The sequence below is a fragment of the Pipistrellus hanaki genome, assembly GCF_964339955.1.
Source record: "Pipistrellus hanaki genome assembly, chromosome: 1".
Classification (NCBI taxonomy): domain Eukaryota; kingdom Metazoa; phylum Chordata; class Mammalia; order Chiroptera; family Vespertilionidae; genus Pipistrellus; species Pipistrellus hanaki.
The window spans coordinates 96,952,630-96,972,404 of NC_140503.1; the positions used below are offsets into that span (position 1 = coordinate 96,952,630).

Genomic DNA, 19,775 nt, shown 5'->3' on the forward strand with positions numbered 1-19,775 from the left:
AAGTGTTCACTACGAACAGGTACAGTGGTTCTCACTCATTTAATTCTTTCAGCAACCACAGAGTCCATTCAATTATCTTCCTACAGAGGAAGAAAAGGCTCAGGGTCTCCAGGGGGATATTCCTGGGCTTTCAAGCCCAGTGTGAGTCCAGGGCTTGATTCCTCAATGCGCCACTAACTAGGAGAAGCCATATTATCTCCCTGGCCTTGGTCTATTCTTCTGTAGAACAGGAGAGACTTGATCCCTTCTCCCCTCGTAGGTGTGGATCGAGATGCTTGGAAAGTCTGTGTAAATCAATCTGAAATATTTTCAGAGGCCCCCAATGAACCAAGCCTGGAGCAAGCTACATAGTAGGGGAGACTAAAAACAAAAAGGTATGGACAAGAGAAGGTGTGAATTAGAAGATAATTCAATTCAACACAATTCAGTTCAATTTTACCTCAATTCAGTTCACAGACAGACAATGGTTAAGGTTAAAGAATATTGCTTGAGAACCCACAACAAATTGGACCCTGTATCTGGTGCTTTTATAATTTATCTCACATAAGCCTCAATCACAACCCAGTAAAGTAGGAACTGTTATTATCCCCATTTAAGGAATGAGGAAAATAGGATCAGGGAAGGTAAGCTACTTCCCCAGGTCACACAACAGAGCTGAGATAGTCTCTCCCTCTATCCTACCCTGCCCTCTGTTTTGTGCTGGGGGCATAGATGGAGGGCCCAGGCCTTGCTGCCCTCAAAGGCCCCAGCCCAGAGCCAGAGGGCCTGGAGGAGTTGGGAGGAAAGGGAGATGCGTGTGGCTGCAGCAGTCAGGAAAGGTTTCCTGGAAGAGGGGGTGGACCAGGGCTTCCGTGGGCTCACTAGCGCTGAAGCAGGTGGAGGCATCCCTCCATCCACATCTATCCATTAATTCACTCAACAAACACTACAGCTTTCTCTGCACCCCAGACAGACCTGATATAGTAGGAAGGTTCAACGCAACATGATCCAGGTTGAGGTGAGGAAAGGGTTGGGAGTCATGCACACACAGGGCAGGCACTGGGGAGTCATAATAACCAGGAGGTAGGGAAGGTGACAATGGCTGAGCTGAAATCCAAAGGGTGAGCAGGAGTCAACCAGCTGTGCAGCGGGGCATGGTGCTCTGAGCAGAGAAAACAGCAGGTGCAAAGGTGGTGGGAAGAGGCAACTGGCCTGAGTGGTTTCAGCTCAGTGGAGAGGGGTGGGGCTGAGGCTGCCACCTTCTCCCTCTCAGGTAGAGTGTCTGCCTGCTGTGTTCTCTAGCCAGCTAGGTCCCCAGGCCAGCACAGCCCTGTTAGGCAGGCTGGGCTCTCTCCAAAGGGGTTAAGAGCAGGGGCATTTGAACCATAATAGTGTATGTAATTATGTACAAAAATGAAGGAGAGCTCCTTAATAATTGATGGTGGGAGAAAGTAAATATCAGCAGAGGCTCCTAGCTGCATCACCCCATTCCATCTGGTTGGGACTGAGGGCAGCTGCCTGGTCACTAATATTCTTCTAAATTATTGGAATTGTAAGATGACCCATACACAACTTGTTAGACACATCTAACGAAGGGCAGTCAGTGCCTGGCATTGCATGGACTTGCCCACACCCTCCCAGATTGCAGAAGGAAATGGATAAGGGCTGGGTGTGGAGAAAGGCTGAAATATGGCTGCCCCACTCCCTGGCCACTCTCCTGACCCATGTGGAGTCAGGGGGTGGTGGGAGAGAGAGGAGGCCACAGACATAAAGAGCCAAACCGGGCTGTGAGCTCCCATCACTGTGATGTGCAAGCAGATGCTGGACAGATCTGCCATAGAGGATGCTCTGAGGTTCTGGCCAGTCTGATGTGCCGAGGCAGGTTGGGTGCTGGAAAGAACTGGACACATAGGTGCACATCCAAGGAAGCCTCTTGCTGGCTGTGTGACCTTGGCATGTCACCTACCTCTGAATCGCTTTCCATTCACGCTATCTGGGGAGTGTGGAAACGATCCAGGAGCGAGCACATGGGTATGCTATTCCTGGCGCACAGTAGGGCACTCCCTCTCCTCCCAATCTCACAGGGCTCCGAATAAGATCACCCAAATTTCGTCACCAAATTTTATGCATCCAAGCCTAATGAGGCTTCCCTCCACCAGGCCCTGTTTATGCTTCTTCTCGCTCCATTCTAGAACTTAGCAGGGCCATTTTCACATTAGTTAATAAGCTGGGGGAGGCAGTGCTTGCACAGCTCATGGCTGAGATAAATGCCAGCAATGCAGCAATGCTGAAGTGTGAGAAGCACCATGGACAAATGAAGGCAGGTTGGTCCCTGCAGGCCCTTAGTAACAGGCCAGCACTCACTTTGTACCCAACATGTTTTACTGGTCCCACTGGAGAGCTGACTCCAGACCCACTGTAGAATGGCTGGCAGCCTTCCCTTAGGCCAGTGGCTAGCTCTGAACTGAAGATCAGAGAAGCAGTTAAACACCGTATTGATAATTTTCCCCTTGTGGTGGACATTAGCCAGCCTCACTCAGGTGTAAAGAAGAGACGGCACAGGAGCATAAATCCCAAGTGGTTCTCAGACACTTACACTGCCTGGGGGTGCCAGGAAGCCCCAGGAGAGCCGCAGCCTAGTTGGCAGTCCAGGGTGAGTCCAGTGAACGAGTGAGTGTATGAGCAGGCCTCAGTTTCCCCATCTACAAATCGGGACAACACTGCCTATATTGTCTGATTCATGCATGGGCCAGCAACGTGAGAAGGGTGGTGAAGGGTCTTCTGCACGAGCCTGGTGGGTGTGATGGGGACATGCATATCTATGGCTTCCAAAGTTAACAAGCTGGGGCGAAGGGGTGACTGCATATCTCATGGCTAAGATAAATGCCAGCAATGTCTGAAGTGTGAGAAGCATCATGAACAAATGCTTGTTCCTACTTGTCAGGGAGTGTGGCCCCACCCAAACACAACACCCACCCCCCCACCCCCCCACCCCGCACACCACCACACACCAGCCTGCAGGAAGCCCTGGGCAGGCACATGGATACACTGCCCACCATGGGCACATATGCTAGCACACTCTGGTTCTGTCCCCAGAAGGAGTCCTGATTCCCAGCTCCCTGCTGTCATGGCAACCAAGAGACCTGATTGGGGTGGGGGCGGAAAGTGGTGAGGAGACCAGGCTGTAGCTCATAATTCATGCAGAGGCCAAGTTTTCCTTCCGTTTTCTTTGTGCCCCAAATATAGTCACAAAGCTAAGAGCAGGAGGGGCATGGCAGGCACATAGGGTTTCTCCACTTCCAAGAGGGCCAGAGCAGAGGCCAGCCAGCCCTCCCTCTCGGGAGTAGCTGTGGCAGAGCGTAAACCCACATTTAGGGCCAGCCCCTGACCCAGACTCTCCCCCGACTGAGTCTGTGTGATATTGTCCCAAATCCATTCTCACGGCCTGAAATCACAGCATGAGAGATTTCCTCCATGTGCCTCTGAGGCACCTCTGTCTCCATAAGTGACTGAGCTGGGACTAGCTGACAGCCAGCGAGGGCATGCTCATCGAAACTGGGCCCGGAAGGAGGCAGGTCCTTCCACAGACCTGGAGGGGTGGGGGGATGTAAATGTCTAATCCCAGGACCTCCTATAATCTAGGCGATAACTTGTTTCACACTCTCAACAACTCAGTAAGGTTCTGTTAGCTTCCCATTTTACCGATGACAAAACAGAGAGGCACAGAGAAGCACAAGATCATAGAGCAGTAAGTGACAAAGCTGGACCAGCAAGCAGGATACACTCTAGCTGAAGAGTGCAGACGCACAAAGAAGACTTCAGGCTGGGTGGCTATGTGGTCTAGGACCTGTTGCTCTAACTGCCTACTTGACAGGCACTGATTCTGAAGCAGGGAGGGCAGTTTCCCTATTGGCTTCCCTAGTGGGAGTTAGAGGAAGGTGAGTGGCCTGATGAGAACCCAAGGTCCCCAGAGGCTCTCAAACCTGGCCCTGCTATGGCACCAAGAGATGTCTGCCCCTGACCAAAGGCACGAGGAAGCCAGATATTAAATGGTACTGGCCCATCTGCCAGAGCACAGGCCAGGGAAAGGCAGGCCCACTATGATCGGGACAGGAAGGGAGGAGAGACAAGCCTCAAGGTTGGGAGAAAATCCCAGGGGTCTCCGTGGAGGAGGCAGTTGTGCAAGAATGGTAGGATCCTTCCATGCAGAGAGGGGGACAGACATTTTAGGAGGAAGGAACAGCAGGTGTGAAGGTGCAGAGGATGGACAAAATGGAGTGGCCACAACAGGAGCCTGGGAATTCCTTACCAAGGTCTCCCTCCCGAGCTGAGATGCCACCATTTCTAAAAGGCCAAGGGCCCAAAGACCTCCCTGATATTAAGCAGGAAGATACAACAGCAACTTTAAATATCATAGATGACACTGCCTTTGAGCCCAGGTTCAAGTGGGCATGCAGTGGCTGGCAGCTCCGAGCAGGTCAAAGGTTGCCTTGCAGAATGCTGTTCCAGTAGCTGGGAAGGCCCTGACAAAACCTTGGCCCATGCCGGCCTCTCTTTCCCTGTCTATTTTACTCTTCTTTTCCTCCCCTCTCTCCTTTTCTTGTGTCTTTCTATCATTGTTCCTTTATTTTATTTTCAGCCCTCAGCACTTTTCCCTGAAAGAGAACAGCTGGGCTGCTGGAATCACAGAGGGATATTTTTTGACTACTTCGCAGATTCCCCACCTCGATGAAAACTGATGCCACCTTTGCTAACAGATGGATGGACAGACGGTGAGATATTTATTTCCCTGCCTCTTTCTTTCCTCCCTGTCTCTAGGCTCTGTTCTGAGGTATCTAGGAAGACAGGGCAGTGGGATGGCAGAGGGGATGATAAATGGGAAGAAGATTGGGGTATTCAGTAGCATTATAACCCCATTTTACAGAAGAGGAAACTGAGCCCCAAGACAGCCCAAATATAATTATTCTATATTATAAAGAGGGGATATGCAAATTGACCATCATTCCAACACACAAGTTGGCCACTTCCATGTGGACACAAGATGGCCACCACAAGATGGCTGGCAGAGAAGGACAGTTGGGGGGAACCAGGCCTGCAGGGGAGGGCAGTTTGGAGGGACTCAGGCCTGCAGGGGAGGGCAGTTGGGGGGAACCAGGCCAGCAGTAGGAGTGAGCAGGCTGGCAAGGGAGGGAAATTAGGGGCAATCAGGCCAGCAGGGAGCAGTTAGGCGTTGATTAGGCTGGCAGGGGAGAGGTTAGGGGGTGACCAGGCTGGCAGGCAGAAGTGGTTAGGGGCAATCAGGCAGGCAGGCAGGCAAGTGGTTGGGAGTCAGCAGTCCTTGATTGTGAGAGGGATGTCCAACTGCCCATTTAGGCCTAATCCCACAAGGATCCCGTAGGGATCGAGCCTAAACTGGCAGTCAGACATCCCTCTTGCAATCCAGGGCCACTGGCTCCTAACCATTCATCTGCCTCACTACCTGATCACCCCTAATGGACCCCCCTTTCTGGCTTAATCACCCCTGCCAGCCTAATTGCTCCCAAATGCCTCCCACCCCCCACCAGCTTTCTTGCTCCCAACTGCCGCCTGCCAACCTGCTCACCCCCAACTGCACCCCCCTGCTAGTCTGCGTTTCCCCAACTGTCCCTCCTCCAACATGCTCGCCCCCAACTGCCCCCCGTCCCGCTGGCCTGATAGCCCCTAACCTGCCTCTGATCAGCCTTGACACCATGGCTTTGTCCAAAAGGACATCCGGAAGGTCTCCTGTATTACCCTTTTATTAGTGTAGTTTTTTTGTTTGTTTGTTTGTTTGTTTAGTAAATGACAGACCTGAGCCTGGCTAGCATGGCTCAGTGGTTGAGCATTGACCTATGAACCAGGAGGTCACAGTTTGATTCCCGGTCAGAGCACATGCCCAGGTTGCAGGCTTGATGCTCAGCAGAGGGTGTGCAGCAGGTAGCAGATCAATGAGTCTCTCTCATCATTGATGTTTCTACCTCTCTCCCTTCGTCTCGGAAATCAATAAAAATATTTTTTTAAAAATAAAATAAATAAGCGAAAGATGCCTGAATAAATGAAGCTCTAAGAAGGCAGTTGACACCTTCTCTCTCATAATTTGTAGGCTGTATGGAAAGAGTTAAGAACCTGAAGAAGCCAACACAACCTAAAATTGCTAATGAGAAAGTCGCTGGTCTGGAGACAAAGGATTCTTTTTTTTTTTTTTTTCTTTATTAAGGTATTACATATGTGTCCTATCTCCCCATTACCTGCCATCCCCCCACTCATGCCTTTAACTCCCTGTTGTCTGGTCCATTGGTTAGACTTATATGCATGCATACAAGCCCTTTGGTTGATCTCTCCCTCTTACCCCCACCCTCCCCTACTTTCCATCTAAGGTTTGACAGTCTGATCAATGTTTCTCTGTCTCTGGATCTGTTTTTTGTTCATCAGTTTATACTGTTCATTATATTCCATAAATGAGTGAGATCATGTGATATTTACCTTTCTCTGACTGGTTTATTTCACTTAGCTCCCATTTGACCCAGTGATCCCACTTCTAGGAATATATTCCAAGAAACTAAAAACACCAATTAGAAAGGATATATACACCCCCATATTCATAGCAGCACAATTCACCATAGATAAGATTTGGAAACAGCCTAAGTGCCCATCAGCAGATGAGTGGATTAAAAAACTGTGGTACATCTACACCACACATGTCAAACACAAGGCCCGCGGGCCAAATCCGGCCCGCCAGGCCTTGCAATGTGGCCCGCACCGCGCTGTCATCACTGCACTCCGCTGCGTTCCATCACAATGACGCGCAGTGACATAGGAGGCTTGTGATCTACGCATTCGCATAGATAACAAGTCACGCAAGATTCAGGAGGCGTGACCTATAGTCCGGCATCCGATGTGGTTGTGCGGGTGGCAGAGCAGAGGAGAGAGTGAGTGTGCGGGCATAAAAAATACACAGCAGAAGCTGCCAGTTCCTGGCATAAAGTGCAGGCATAAAAATCGCAACAGAATCCGCTATCTGTACCCAGCCAGGCATTTATTGACTGACTTTTTTTTTCTCCACTCCATCTGCCAAATCAAGCTATCCCTGTGCAGTTTTCAACTTTTTCCTTCTAACGCAGATTTCCAATAAACTACATCTTTTACTGCCAATATTGATCCCAAAATGTCCAGGAAAAGAAAAGTTGACGGTGAAGGCAGACAATTTAATGACAAATGGGAAAATGAATACATGTTTGTGCTTAGAGAGGGCAAACCAGTGTGTATATTGTGTTATGAGACAGTGTCGGTGATGAAAGAGTACAATATACGTCGTCATTTTGACACCAAACATAATGTTAAGTATGGCAAATATACTTTGGAAGAAAAGCATAAAATTGTTAAAGAACTAAAAGGCAAACTACAATCACAGCAGCAAATGTTTACAAAGGCTACAGCGAAAAATGATGCTGCAGTAAAGCAAGCTTTATAGTGGCTGAAGAAATTGCCCGTGCTTCAAGGTGTTTTTCAGAGGGTGCCTTTTTGAAGCAATGCATGCTAAAAGTGTGTGAGCAAGTATGCCCAGACCAGATACAGAGTTTTCAAAATGTCAGTTTGTCAGGAAACACCATTGCAGATAGAGTTCAAGAACTCTCAGGAAATCTATCATCACAGCTGGCCGAACAGGCATGCAGTTATCTCGCTTTTTCACTTGCTATCGATGAAAGCACAGACAACACTGATACAGCGCAGCTGTCCATTTTTATACGTGCTACGAAGACCGACCTCTCTGTCACTGAGGAACTTTTGGATGTAGCTGCCATGCATGGGACGATGACTGGTAGAGATATATTTGAGGCTGTGGAGAAATCTATAAATAATTTTAAATTACCCTGGGAAAAGTTGGTGGGGCTAACTACCGATGGCGCACCTTCAATGTGCGGAGAAAAGAAAGGCTTGGTTGGACTAATGAAGGAAAGAATGCAAAAAAGTCACTGCCACACACCCTTGATTACTTATCATTGCATTATCCACCAAGAGGCTATGTGTGGAAAAGTTCTGGACATGAATGACATAATGACCACAGTCATTAAAACTATTAACTTTATACGGGCACGTGGCCTGAATCATCGCCAGTTCCAGCAGTTTTTACAGGAGGTGGGTGCAGAGCATGGAGACGTGCCATACCACACAGAAGTAAGATGGCTGAGCAAGAGCGCAGTCCTCAAAAGATTTTTTGAGCTCAGAGAACAAATTGCTCTTTTCATGGAAAGTAAAGGAAAGCCCTTGCCTGAACTGTCGGATCCCGCCTGGCTATGTGATTTTGCTATGATGTGTGACATATGCGAGCATCTCGCCCAACTGAATCTGAAGCTGCAGGGACGCAAACAAGTCATCACGAAGATGTTTGACATGATCACAGCATTCCAGTGTAAACTTCAACTATGGAAGTCCCAACTGGAACAGGACAATCTTGCCCACTTTCCCGTTTGTTTGAGTATCTCAACCACTATTTCTGGTACTTTTCCTTGCAGTCGGCTGGCTACCAAAGTTAGCCGTTTACTAAGTGAATTTGAGCGGCGCTTCTCTGACTTTAGAACACAGCACTCAGGCTTTGACATCTTTGCCAATCCTTTTACAGTTGATGTCAACAATGTGCCCCATCACCTTCAGATGGAGATAATCAAGCTTCAGTCTGACAGTGGCCTGAAATCAAGGTTTCAGGATGTTGAAATTGAGGACTTCTACCCTCTACTGCCCCCTGACTCAATGCCAGAGCTCCGACTTCATGCTGCCCGTATTCTATCCATGTTCGGGAGCACCTATCTTTGTGAACAGATGTTTTCAATAATGAATCTGAACAAAAACAAGCACAGATCACGCATTACCGATGACAACCTCCATGCTGTTTTGCGGGTTGCTACAGCCCAAGAAATAAAACCGAACATTGACTCATTGATCCGGGGAAAACGGTGTCAGACATCTAGCCAGAAAACAAAACAATGAGCATTTTAGGTACATTCCAATATTACTGTTTTACTTAATACCAATATAACTGTTTTGCTTGATAGCATGTGAGTTGGTTAACAGCACTGTTAAGGAAAAGATTGTTCCACTCATTTTAAATTCACATTTCTGGTTAACATTGTCAGTTTATGACTGTTCAGTAAACCATTCGGCCCGCGATTTAGGCTGGATTTTAGATTTTTGGCCCCTTCTCTGATTGAGTTCGACACCCCTAATCTACACAATGGAATACTACACTGTGGTAAAAAAGAAGTTCTTATCATTTGCAAAAGCATGGATGGAACTGGAGAGCATTATGTATTTGGAGCATTATTTACAATAGCCAATATGTGGAAGCAGTCCAAGGCTTCCACCAGTAGAGGAGTGGATACAAAAGCTGTGGTACATTTACACAATGGAATATTATGTAGCAGTAAGGAAGAAGGAACTCTTACCCTTTGTTATTGCATGGATGGACCTTGAGTGAAATAAGACAGAGGATTCTTAACATCATGTGCACAGGATATACTCAGAGCTTCTGGAAACCCAAACCTGAAAAAGTAGTAATAGTTCCTTTTTTTTATATATAAATATTTTTAATTTAATTTATTGGGGTGAAATTTATTAATAAAATTATATAGGTGTCAGGAGTACAGTTCTATGATACATCATCTGCACATTGTATTGTGTAATCATCACACCAAGTCTCCTTCCACAACCATTTATTCCCCCATTACCCTCCTCTCCCTCCCCTCACCTGCCTCCCTTCCCCTCTGGTAATCACCATGCTTTTGTCTGTGCCTATGAGTTTGCCTTTTCTTTTTTTCCCCTTAATACCTTATCCTTTTTCACTCAGCCATGCAAACTCCCTCTTCTCTGACAGCTGTCAGTCTGTTCTTTGTGAGTCTGTTTCTATTTTGTTTGTTAGTTTATTTTGCTCATTAGATTCTACATATGAGTGAAATCATATGATACTTGTCCTTCTCTGACTGGCTTATTTTACTTAGCATAATGCTCTCGAGGTCCATCCATGCAATAACAAAGGGTAAGAGTTCCTTCTTCCTTACTGCTACATAATATTCCATTGTGTAAATGTACCACAGCTTTTGTATCCACTCCTCTACTGGTGGAAGCCTTGGACTGCTTCCACATATTGGCTATTGTAAATAATGCTCCAAATACATAGGGGTGCATATATTCTTTTGAATTCGTGTTCCAGAAGTGGAATTGCTGGGTCATTAGGCAGTTTCATTTTTAATTTTTTGAGGTAACTCCATACTACTTTCTTTCCACAGTGGCTGCACCAATCTGCATTCTCACCAACAGTGCACAAGGATGGAGAAAAGGGAACATTCATGCATGTCATGGTGGGAATACTTCCTTTTAAGGCCAATGACAAAAGCGCAATGGAAAGAGTTAAGATCCCATTTGTATGTAGTAGTGACTGGTAACCATCCATTTTACCAAGAAAATACCACACTGTTCCTAGGTGTTTAGACCTCTATACATCATGCTCTGATTTCATAAGCAAGTAAGTGAGCCTCACAGTTTCAAGCCATGGAAGTCACACTTTCAGCTTCACCCAGCAAACTGGTACTTCTGCCAGTCTTGTCTCAGGGGAAAGGTGTTCTGCAGAATTTTGAGGCTCAGGAGCTTGGTGGTTCTGGGCTTAGCCAGACCCTCCAACACTCTGGGCTCAGCAAGACCTCTCAAACTCAAAAAGTCAAGGAAAGCGCCGAAACCGGTTTGGCTCAGTGGTAGAGCATCGGTCTGCGGACTGAAAGGTCCCAGGTTCGATTCTGATTAAGGGCATGTACCTGAGTTGTGGGCACATCCCCAGTAGGGGGTGTGCAAGAGGCAGCTGGCCGATGTTTCTCTCTCATCAACGTTTCTAGCTCTCTATATCTCTCTCTTCCTCTCTGTAAAAAAAAAAAGTCAAGGAAAGCCCTACAGTAGAGATCTAGAATCCATTTCCCATCTATGCCAGAATTCTGCTCCATCAATGCACCAGGGAGATGTCCCCTGAGGAAGGCCCTTGTGACTCCTGAAAAGTGGGTACAAATACATCATAGAGTCACACAGTGTGAGCACATGTCATAGACCCACTGGCTTTGCGCAAATCTTTTGCCTTCTCTGTGAATCAGAGAATTAATAGGACAGAACACAATAGGGCTATTGTGAGGACCAAAGTGATCCATTAATAGTAAAGTGTCAAAAAGAGTTATTACTATTTCTGTTGCTATTATCAATTTACTGGATATAAGGGGGTCCATTTCCACAGTCCTGGGGGACTCAGAGCCTCCCTGGCTTTCTAGAAGCATCCCTTCTCTATACTATAAAAGGTTGGTTGACAGCTCTTCTGTCTTCCTGAGAAACCCCAACATCTCTTGCCCATGGCTGCAGCTGGGGAAAGAGAAAGGGGAGGGGAGAAAAGAAGGGAAGGAGGAGGGAGGGAGGGAGGGAGAGAGAGAGATTTGCTAGAACACTGAAATCATGCTTCCTCTTGTCAATATGTATATCCTTCAGGTGGCAGCTGTCATTCAGTCCCACTCCAAAGGCATGCCACCTCCAAGTCATTGCTCCTGCTGTCCTCAACCTGGAAACCACTCCCTTTCCTTGCCCAGCTAAGTGATTCAGGATCCAGCTCCAATTCTTCCTTCACTGGGGAGTTCTGTATTTCTCCAGTCCACTGGTGGTCAAAGGCAGGATCAGGGGGAGAGGGCAGGAAATTGGGCTCAACCTATAGCCTATCTGGTTTGTGCCATGGCTGGTAATCAAAGAGCCTCCCACAGGGAGTAAGTCTCTGTCACATCATGGGTCTTTGCTGGCTACCTGTCTGTCTCCTCTGACTGTGAGCTATTTTGGGGGAAGGCAGAGTCTGACTATCCAGTGAGTGCACTGAGGGACAGGGTGGATAGATAAGGTTCTCTCTCCCAGTCTAGCCACCCCACTTTAGGGAGGGGGAAATGCTGGTTGGTAAAGAAGCTCTCAGAACCCTGATGTCAGAGTCAGGGATGGGAACCCAGACCCATCCCTTATCTGGGGGAGACTGAGAGACAAAGAGAAAAATGGACTTGCTCAAGGTGACACAGCCTTTTGTGGTTGTGAACTCAAGCCTAAGTTGCTTTCCTTTCCCCTCTGACGTTGGGCATGGCCATGTGACGTACTTTGGCCAATGAACTATTAGTGTAAGTTACCTGTGCCATTTGCATGAAGGAGTTTTACAAGCTGTAACCTTGGCCCTACCTCTTCCTGCTGCCATGGTATTATGGGCACACATTTGAGATGGGTGGCAGCTCCTTCAGCCTGGGGTCCTGAGTGACAATAAGAAACAAACCTTTATTTCCTACCTCTTTGCAATTAAGGCAAGAAATGTACTTAAAGCTGTTTTAAATCTCCGAGATGTTTAAGATTGTTCGTTATTGCAGCAAAACCTATCTAGTCTGACTGATACAGGGCAACTCCATTGCCTGTTTTCTGAATGAGGAAATGGAGACTCAGAGAGGTTCAGGCTGAGACCAGAATGAGTAATCAGCAAAGTTCAAAGTCTCATTCCACCTCATTCCTAAGCTGGGATCCTGTACCTCTGGGCAGGCTGGGTAAGGGCCCACTACAGCCAGTGGGGATTGGAGCCTGGTGCTCAGCATCTATTTCTCCCTGTTCTCCACTCTTTCCTGAACATAGAGTCCCTGTAACCCTGACAACATCCAATTGGAGAGGCTAGACTGAGGCCTTTAGTCTGTGGGAGCTAGAAGAAGTCAGAGGAGAGAGGCCTAGAGGGAACATGAAACAAAGTTCCAGGGCTAGGCACCTGTGTTCTAGTCCTGCCTCTGTGCCTTTAGCTGGATGACCTTGGGCAAGTTATTCTCCTTCTCTAAGCCTCAGTCTTCTTGGGTGTCAAGTGGGAATGATACTACTTCCCTAGTTATTATAAGAGTGGACTGAGATATGGAGATCTTGTCACATAGGACTTGACACATGGGCTCCATTATCATTGGAGGCAACAACCAGAGTGTAAGAGCCCCACCTCCAATCCCCTCCCCACCTGCTCACTAGAAATAGAGCCAGCCTTCCCTCTTGTTTTCTCTAGACACGAGCTAAAAGAAGCTTACTCGACTGTCTTCTGGGGCCCTCCTCAGCCCTGGAGAAGGGAAGGACAGCAGCCTGAACCCCATTTCCAGTGAGAAGGCAGTCAAGAGAGGGCTTTCCCAGGATCGCACGTCAGGATGTGCTGGTGGAGCTGGTGTCATAGCACCAATCTCCTTGCTTAGTAGCTCTGCTTTCCAAGAGTCTGGAAGGGATGTCCCAAACATGACAAATGAGGCTCTCAGGAAGAGAGGGAACAGCAGAGATTCAATGGAGGCAGCAGTTCTGTCTTAGAGTTGCTCACGTGGCCTGGGCCTGCCCAGGGTCTGGATGGGCCAGGACTGGTTCTGCCTCTAGACCCAAGCTCCCCAGTTGTCACATTGCCTTCCTCCTGCCATCCCACTCTCCTTCCTGCCAGGACAGCTCCTCCCCACAACGCCGCTTACCCTGAACATGGCTGTGCCAGGTCCCTCCACAACTTTGCTCAGATGGGCACTCCAAGCTCAGGACATATCAACTCATCCCTATGTCTCCAGCCAATGCCAAGGACCATGACCTGAAGATCACATCATGGCAGCTCTAGTTCCTCCACTGTGTGCACACAGGAAACCTGCAAGAGAGGTGCTATCACCCCAATTTACAGAGGAAACCAGGATTCAAGGAGGCTCGTTTGCCAGAGGTGCCAGAGATGAAACTGGATGCACACCAGGCCTGTCCACCCCAAAGCCTGTAATCTTGGCATGTCCACCCCTCACTTCTCTCCAAATGGATGGGTGAAAACTGCCCTACCCTTTCAGCTCTCAACATCCTCCCAAGCTCATCTCCCACCTCCCACTGCTTCACTGTTCTCTCTTCTCACTCAGGGCAGTTTTCCACATCTGCCCCGGCCATGTGGAGGTCCAGTGCCATGCTGCTAAAGGTCTCTGTGATGAGCTCAGGTAGGATGGATACCTGCCCAACTGAGGGGCTAGGAGCAGGGCCTGAGTCTTCTGCTCTCTCTGTCTCAGTGTCACTGTCCACAAAGTGGACACCGAGGGGACAGGGATAAGGATGAGTAATCCAGAAAAGGGCTCAGGCAGGGCGCAGGGTTGTGTGTTTTAAGGAAAAGATTTACGCAAGGTCTGGATAAGAGTAATAGTCTGATGTCCCCTCTTTGGCCCTGGGCTAAGCTCTGGGCAAAACAAGCCCCTGATCAACACTCAACAGCTCCAGAGAGCTCCCACTGCTTCTGTGGCTGTGTCTTTCTCTCCCTCCTTGCCTTTTCCCACCCCCTTCCTCTGTCCTTTTTCCTTTCCTAAAAAACACAGAGAAATGGGATTCAGAAGCATACACCACCTGTGAAGTATGGTTCAGCCTCCCCAAAAGAGGAAATGCCAGCATTCCAGTTCTCATGGCAACCCAGCTCCACCCCCTCCCCTACCACAGCCACCCTGTACCCATATGGTGAGATTCACATGGCACTGACTCAGCTGGGCTGCGGTCCTAGGCCAAGGCTGCAACAGGAGACACTGATTTATTTGGCTGCCCTGGCCAGAGCTCATCCTCCTGAGCAAAAGAGACCACCCCCTGCAGGGATTCTTTGGTGGGGAGAGCCCCAGCTGGCCTAAGTCCTACCCTGGGTGCAGGAGGTGGCATGATATTCAGGAGTTGCCTCAGCCTAGAGTAAGAAACGTTCTGTGCTCAGCAGTGATCTAGTATTGCCTTTGACTTGATTTCAGCTCCTGAAGGCAGAACAGAGTAAGCTGGGCAAATGGGCGAGGGGAGCTCCTTCTGCCTACTCCTTTCCTCTGCCTTTGCCCTCCAATGCATGACCTGGACTTTGGGAGTTCTGTTAGGTATACAAGGAAGCAGGAAACAAAATGGACCTGGGGCTGGATACTTTGCCCCTGGCAGAGAGCACTAACTACAGTGCCTGCAGCCCTGGTCTCTGAGCTGTGGAATGAGAAAGCAAGGCTGGAGCCCTTGCCACAGCTGAGCTGCTCCAGGGCACTGCCCCTTCATGCCTCCAACGGCTCCCCAGACCCAGGGCAGCTCATACCAGCCTGCTATGTGGACTCGTGGTTTCTTAGGCCAGCTGACATTTCTAAGACTAATGAAATGGAAGCTAGTGCCAAGCAGGCCTGGGGACAGCAGGGCTGGTGGCTGATAAGCAAATCTGGGGCCTGGCACCCACTCTGCTTCCTCTTCCCAGGGCCTGCAAGACTGATAAGCACAGCAGGGCAGTGGAGAGACATCCAGGTGCCTGGTCCTGCCTGGCTCCTCCTCTTCCAAGTAAACTTGGAGCAGCAGCCCCAGACCTCAGCCAGCCCTGGATCACCTTCAAAGCACCACCCAGGGTGGGCTAGGCAGAGTGGGAGCTGAGGGGAATGAAGGTTGGGACCACTTAGTCTGGCTTCATGAATGTGGTTCTCTCTACCACCTTGGGGTCATTCTCCCTGAATGCTCTGAACCACAAACTTCCCTGCTTGACCCCTCCTGAACCCTCCCCATTTTTAATCACTCTTCCTAGACATTTCTATGAGAGTCAGGAATTCCTAAGGGGTGGGCCTAGGGTAACATGGATGGGGCCCAGAGAGGGTCAGGAACTCCGCAAGGTCACACAGCAAGTCTGGTGTCAGGAGTTTCTGGATCAGAAACAGGACACTTGCCTCCCTGACCAGGGTCCTCTTAGTCTTGGCTACTTCCTCTGATTCTTTCTCTCCCTCAGATGACTAAAAGGAAGGATGGAGGAAAGAAGGATGGATTCATGGATGGATGGAGGGATGGAGGGATGTGGGGAGGGGGAGGATTCAGGAACAGATGGACTTTGAGGTTCCTCCCAAGAGGCTTGGGGAGGGGGAGGAGGCCCAGAGAAACTGGAACTGTTACAAAGTTGCAAGTTAAAACATTCTTCACACTCCCGCCTACTCTACTGTTCTGATGCACCAAGACGTGACAAAAATGTGTCAGATTTTTAAAAAACCACACACATACACAAATGCCAGTCCCCATCTCTACTGCCCGCCCAAGCTTGGGCCATCTGTTTCCGGGCGTGGGAGGGGAGTGGGGTTTGGCAGTTGGTGCCATCACTCGGAATACCCCCAGCCCTGGGTCTGGACCAATAATGGTTGTTAGTTAATGGTGGAGTATTTGGGAAGGTGAGGGCTGTGACATTCCTACTGCCGGCTGCCTCACGGAGAGGGCACTGTTCCTCCTCTCCAAGTTGCTGCATTGGGGGTACTGGGCCTGGAGAGCCCTCCCTGGACACCTAGCGCCCACCTCGTGGTATAGATGTGAAACTGAGGCTAGCACAGGACTGAGTCCCTGCCCCTCGTTCACTCATTCAACACTAAGTTCCGGTACCAGCACTGCCTCTGGGCACGAGGGATTCAGAGTTGCTCTCTGGCAGCTGAAGGCTGCTGGTGGAGACAGCCAAGAACAAGGGAAAACACAGACAAACTGGTTTTCCAATAGAGTGGCAAGGACAAGAAAACAGACGGCCCCACTGCAGGGCTGGGGGAAATTAGGCTGACCAATTACCCTGATGTGTCTGGAATTGGCCTGGCTTGAGCACTCTAATGTCTGCACCCTGGAAATGCTTGGTCTTCAAGTTGGGTACATTTTTGCTGATTCCCAAACATGAAGACTCAATGAAGACTCGGGCCCTGAGAGAGAGGTGGGCTCTGGGGGGAGGGGGATGGCACATCACATAGTGCCTAGTGGGCCCAGAAAGGGAGTGGGAGTTTTATTTGGTCACCGAGTCAAATTTTATTGTGGTCAAAGGCAAATCAGGAAGTATAGAGAATTTTTAAAATGAGTCAAAGCTGGAGGCCTAGGGCAGGGCAGTGGTTTGGGTGCCTGGAGATGGCAAAGACTAGATCTTGCCAGACCTCCAAAGCTTCCCCAGGGAGTGGGTACTTTTGCCCAAAGGCATTGAAGAGCCACTGAAGGGGATAAGCAGGGGCTTGGTGTAGTCAGCTATGTTAAGCACGAAACCCTAAGGTCCCCAACTTGTCATGTCCCCATGTGGGGCCCCTTCTTGCCATTCTCAGAATGCCATCCACCACTGTCCTCACCCCCCAAATGTGAGGAAGTCTGGTCATCCTGCAGGCCCAGCACAAATGCCTCCTCTTCTGAGAATTCCTCCCTGACTTGCTAAGAAAGGCAGGTACAATCATGCCCTAACTAGGCTCTTCCACCCTGAGGACCTTCAAGCATGGGTCTCAGGAGCCCTCATCACTGTGGCCATCCTGCCAGCTCCCACACTTTGCCACACTGGATCCTCAAGGCCCTCAGGTTAGATCCACATTCGAGTGTGGACACGGATGCTCAGAGAGGAGAAAGAATTTGCTTGAGACCACACAGTAGTTGGTGGTGAGGTCAGTTCAGAACCATGTTATTTCTGAATTAGAGTCCCTGAGATCCCGCTGGGGAGTGGAGGGAGAAATAGGGAGTGGCCAGCTGTCTTCCCAGGAGGGATGGATGAGTGGTCATTACTAGGATAGACTGGATGGAATGGGCTGTGGGGTGTGGTGGCCGGCTGTATGGGAAAAGCTGGCCACAGTCAAGTCTCCTGGATCAATTACTGAGCTACCAGGCAGCCAACCTTGAAAGCTGGCAGATTGAGAGAGGCTGGGGTGGGTGAGACCACCTAAGAGCAGCTGCTCAGCTTCCTCCAACTGGGTGCCTAGGGCAACCAGGAGACTGCTGGGGGAGAGAGAAAGGGTGGGATCTGAAATACCACAATTACTCACATTTGTCTGCTTAAAGTGGTGAGAGTGCCACTCATGAAGCAATAAGCCCTTCCTTCACTTCAGGAATTCACTAGGCTGTCCTTCTACATAGGAGGGTTCGGCAGTTATTTTTCTCTTCTCTGAACCTCTGTCTCCCCACCTGCAGAATGGGGGTCCTCATCCCAGCTCAACTCACCCTATAGGTTCATCTGAGACTCACATTAAGTCAAACTCACACACAGGCTCTGGGGCCTGACCAGCCTACAGTAGAGTCAGGGGTGTGCCAGCAGGTTAGGTGGCTGCTCAGCCACAAGAGATTAGGCAGGTTCAGGGACCATGGAGGAACTGGTATTGATGCCTCAGGGGGCCTGTGTGATAACCCACCTTACCAAGAGACTTCCTAAAGGGTGCCTGAGACCCTGTGGGGAGGCTGCCTGGCTGGGAGCAGCGCCCTCCCAGGCATCTTATGGGACCTGGGAGCCAGGGAGAAGCAGAGCTGCCCTCGCCCTCCCAGGCGACCTCAGGCAAATACTCGACATGATTTGCAGTGCAAACAACTTGGCTTTCTGTACCAAATGGGAGCTGGGATGGACATTTAGAGAAAGGAGGAAGAAGTTTGCCTCCTGCTCCCTCGAGCTCCTTCAGCTCCTCAACATTCTTCCCTTATCTTCCTACCAATTAGAAATCAATTTGGGGTAGCATATTAATTAAATGACTTAATATATGTACAGTGTAACAACAGTGCCTGACATAGTAAAAGCTGAGGTAATAATTATTATTGTTATTATTATTATTAATACTATAATGCCCCTCTGTTCAAATCCAAATATCACAGTCAGGATAAACTGTTACCAATCACTCACACCTTAGTGTGAATTAGTTAAAAACCACCTTGCTTTCCTGGTCATCCTGATCTAAGGTCAGCTTCTCTTGAAATGAAGGTAAATTTGGAGCTTATTGTTTGTGGGGCATGATAAGCAAGACCAGGGCCACTGAGCACTGAATTTCAGGGTGATACCCAAGTCTTCCTAGCCTGGGTGGAGAAGGTAGAAAGTAATGGGTGAAAAGCCTTCAAGGTTTTGAGAATCTACCCTAATTTTCAACCAAACTAGGTTTCTGGTTTGGGAGCAGGGAAACTCATAGAGGCAGGGATGAGACACCTGTCTGGAGCACAGACCTCTTCCTAAGACAGACAGCAGGGAGGAAGGAAGGGATCTGAGCTGTCCTGAGCCTGACTGTCCACTCACCACCATGCTGAGTACTGTAGGGAGAGATTACAGAGATTATAGGCTTGGAGAGGGGGGAGAGGGGTAGGCAGACGAGGGGAGGAGTGAGGGGGGGGCGTGCATTATGGGCAAAGAGTGGAAAATGAAGCCCTTCAGATGACAATGCTGGGCAAGGTGAGCTAATTTTCATACAGGCCTGGGTGGGTCAGGACAGACAGGACAGGCTGGACTCTCAGGAACTGGCCATGCAGCAGGGGCCACCAAAACCAAAAAGCAGAAGAACAGAGGAGAGATAGTGGCTTGGGGAGGGAGGTGGATTGACAGGATCCCGTAAGAATGGTGGGTAAAGTTAAAGCATAAGGGACTATGGTCAGACTTGTAGAAGAAATTCTTGGCCAGCACAGGGAACAAACAAGGAAGTCCGGAGTCCTAAAGCTAAGTGTCTGCCTCTCTCAGAGGAACTAGTCCCAGCTCTGCCTCAAGGCAGCAAGCAGATTCCCGCTGAGAGTCTTCTCTTGTAGTAGACCCCTCTCACCAGGAACAGGTCTCTATCCACTAGGGGCAGGCACCATTCCACCCTATCCATATGCTTTGGAAAAGCTGCTCTTTGGGGCTCAGTTTGTGCATCTGTGAAATGGGCATGAGAGTGCCTACCTTGCCAGGCCATGTGAGATTCCAAATAAGACACAGTCAATTCCCCCCCTGGGGTACTATCTCTGAGGGCAGGGATGAAACAAGCCCTTCTCTGGCCCAGGAACTGAGACATCAT

General features: G+C 49.2%; 1 protein-coding gene across 8 annotated transcripts in view; it reads right to left on the reverse strand.

The window, feature by feature from the left end:
• LINGO1 (leucine rich repeat and Ig domain containing 1) overlaps positions 1-19,775 on the reverse strand; it is a 208,333-nt gene that overhangs the window by 23,804 nt on the left and 164,754 nt on the right. The window contains exon 4 of one of the 8 annotated variants that reach the window (XM_084905787.1): positions 9,438-9,534. The exons of the other annotated variants lie outside the window; for them this stretch is intronic. The gene's annotated coding sequence lies outside the window, so the exon portion shown is untranslated. The remainder of the gene's footprint in view (positions 1-9,437; positions 9,535-19,775) is intronic. 8 annotated transcript variants of the gene reach the window in all.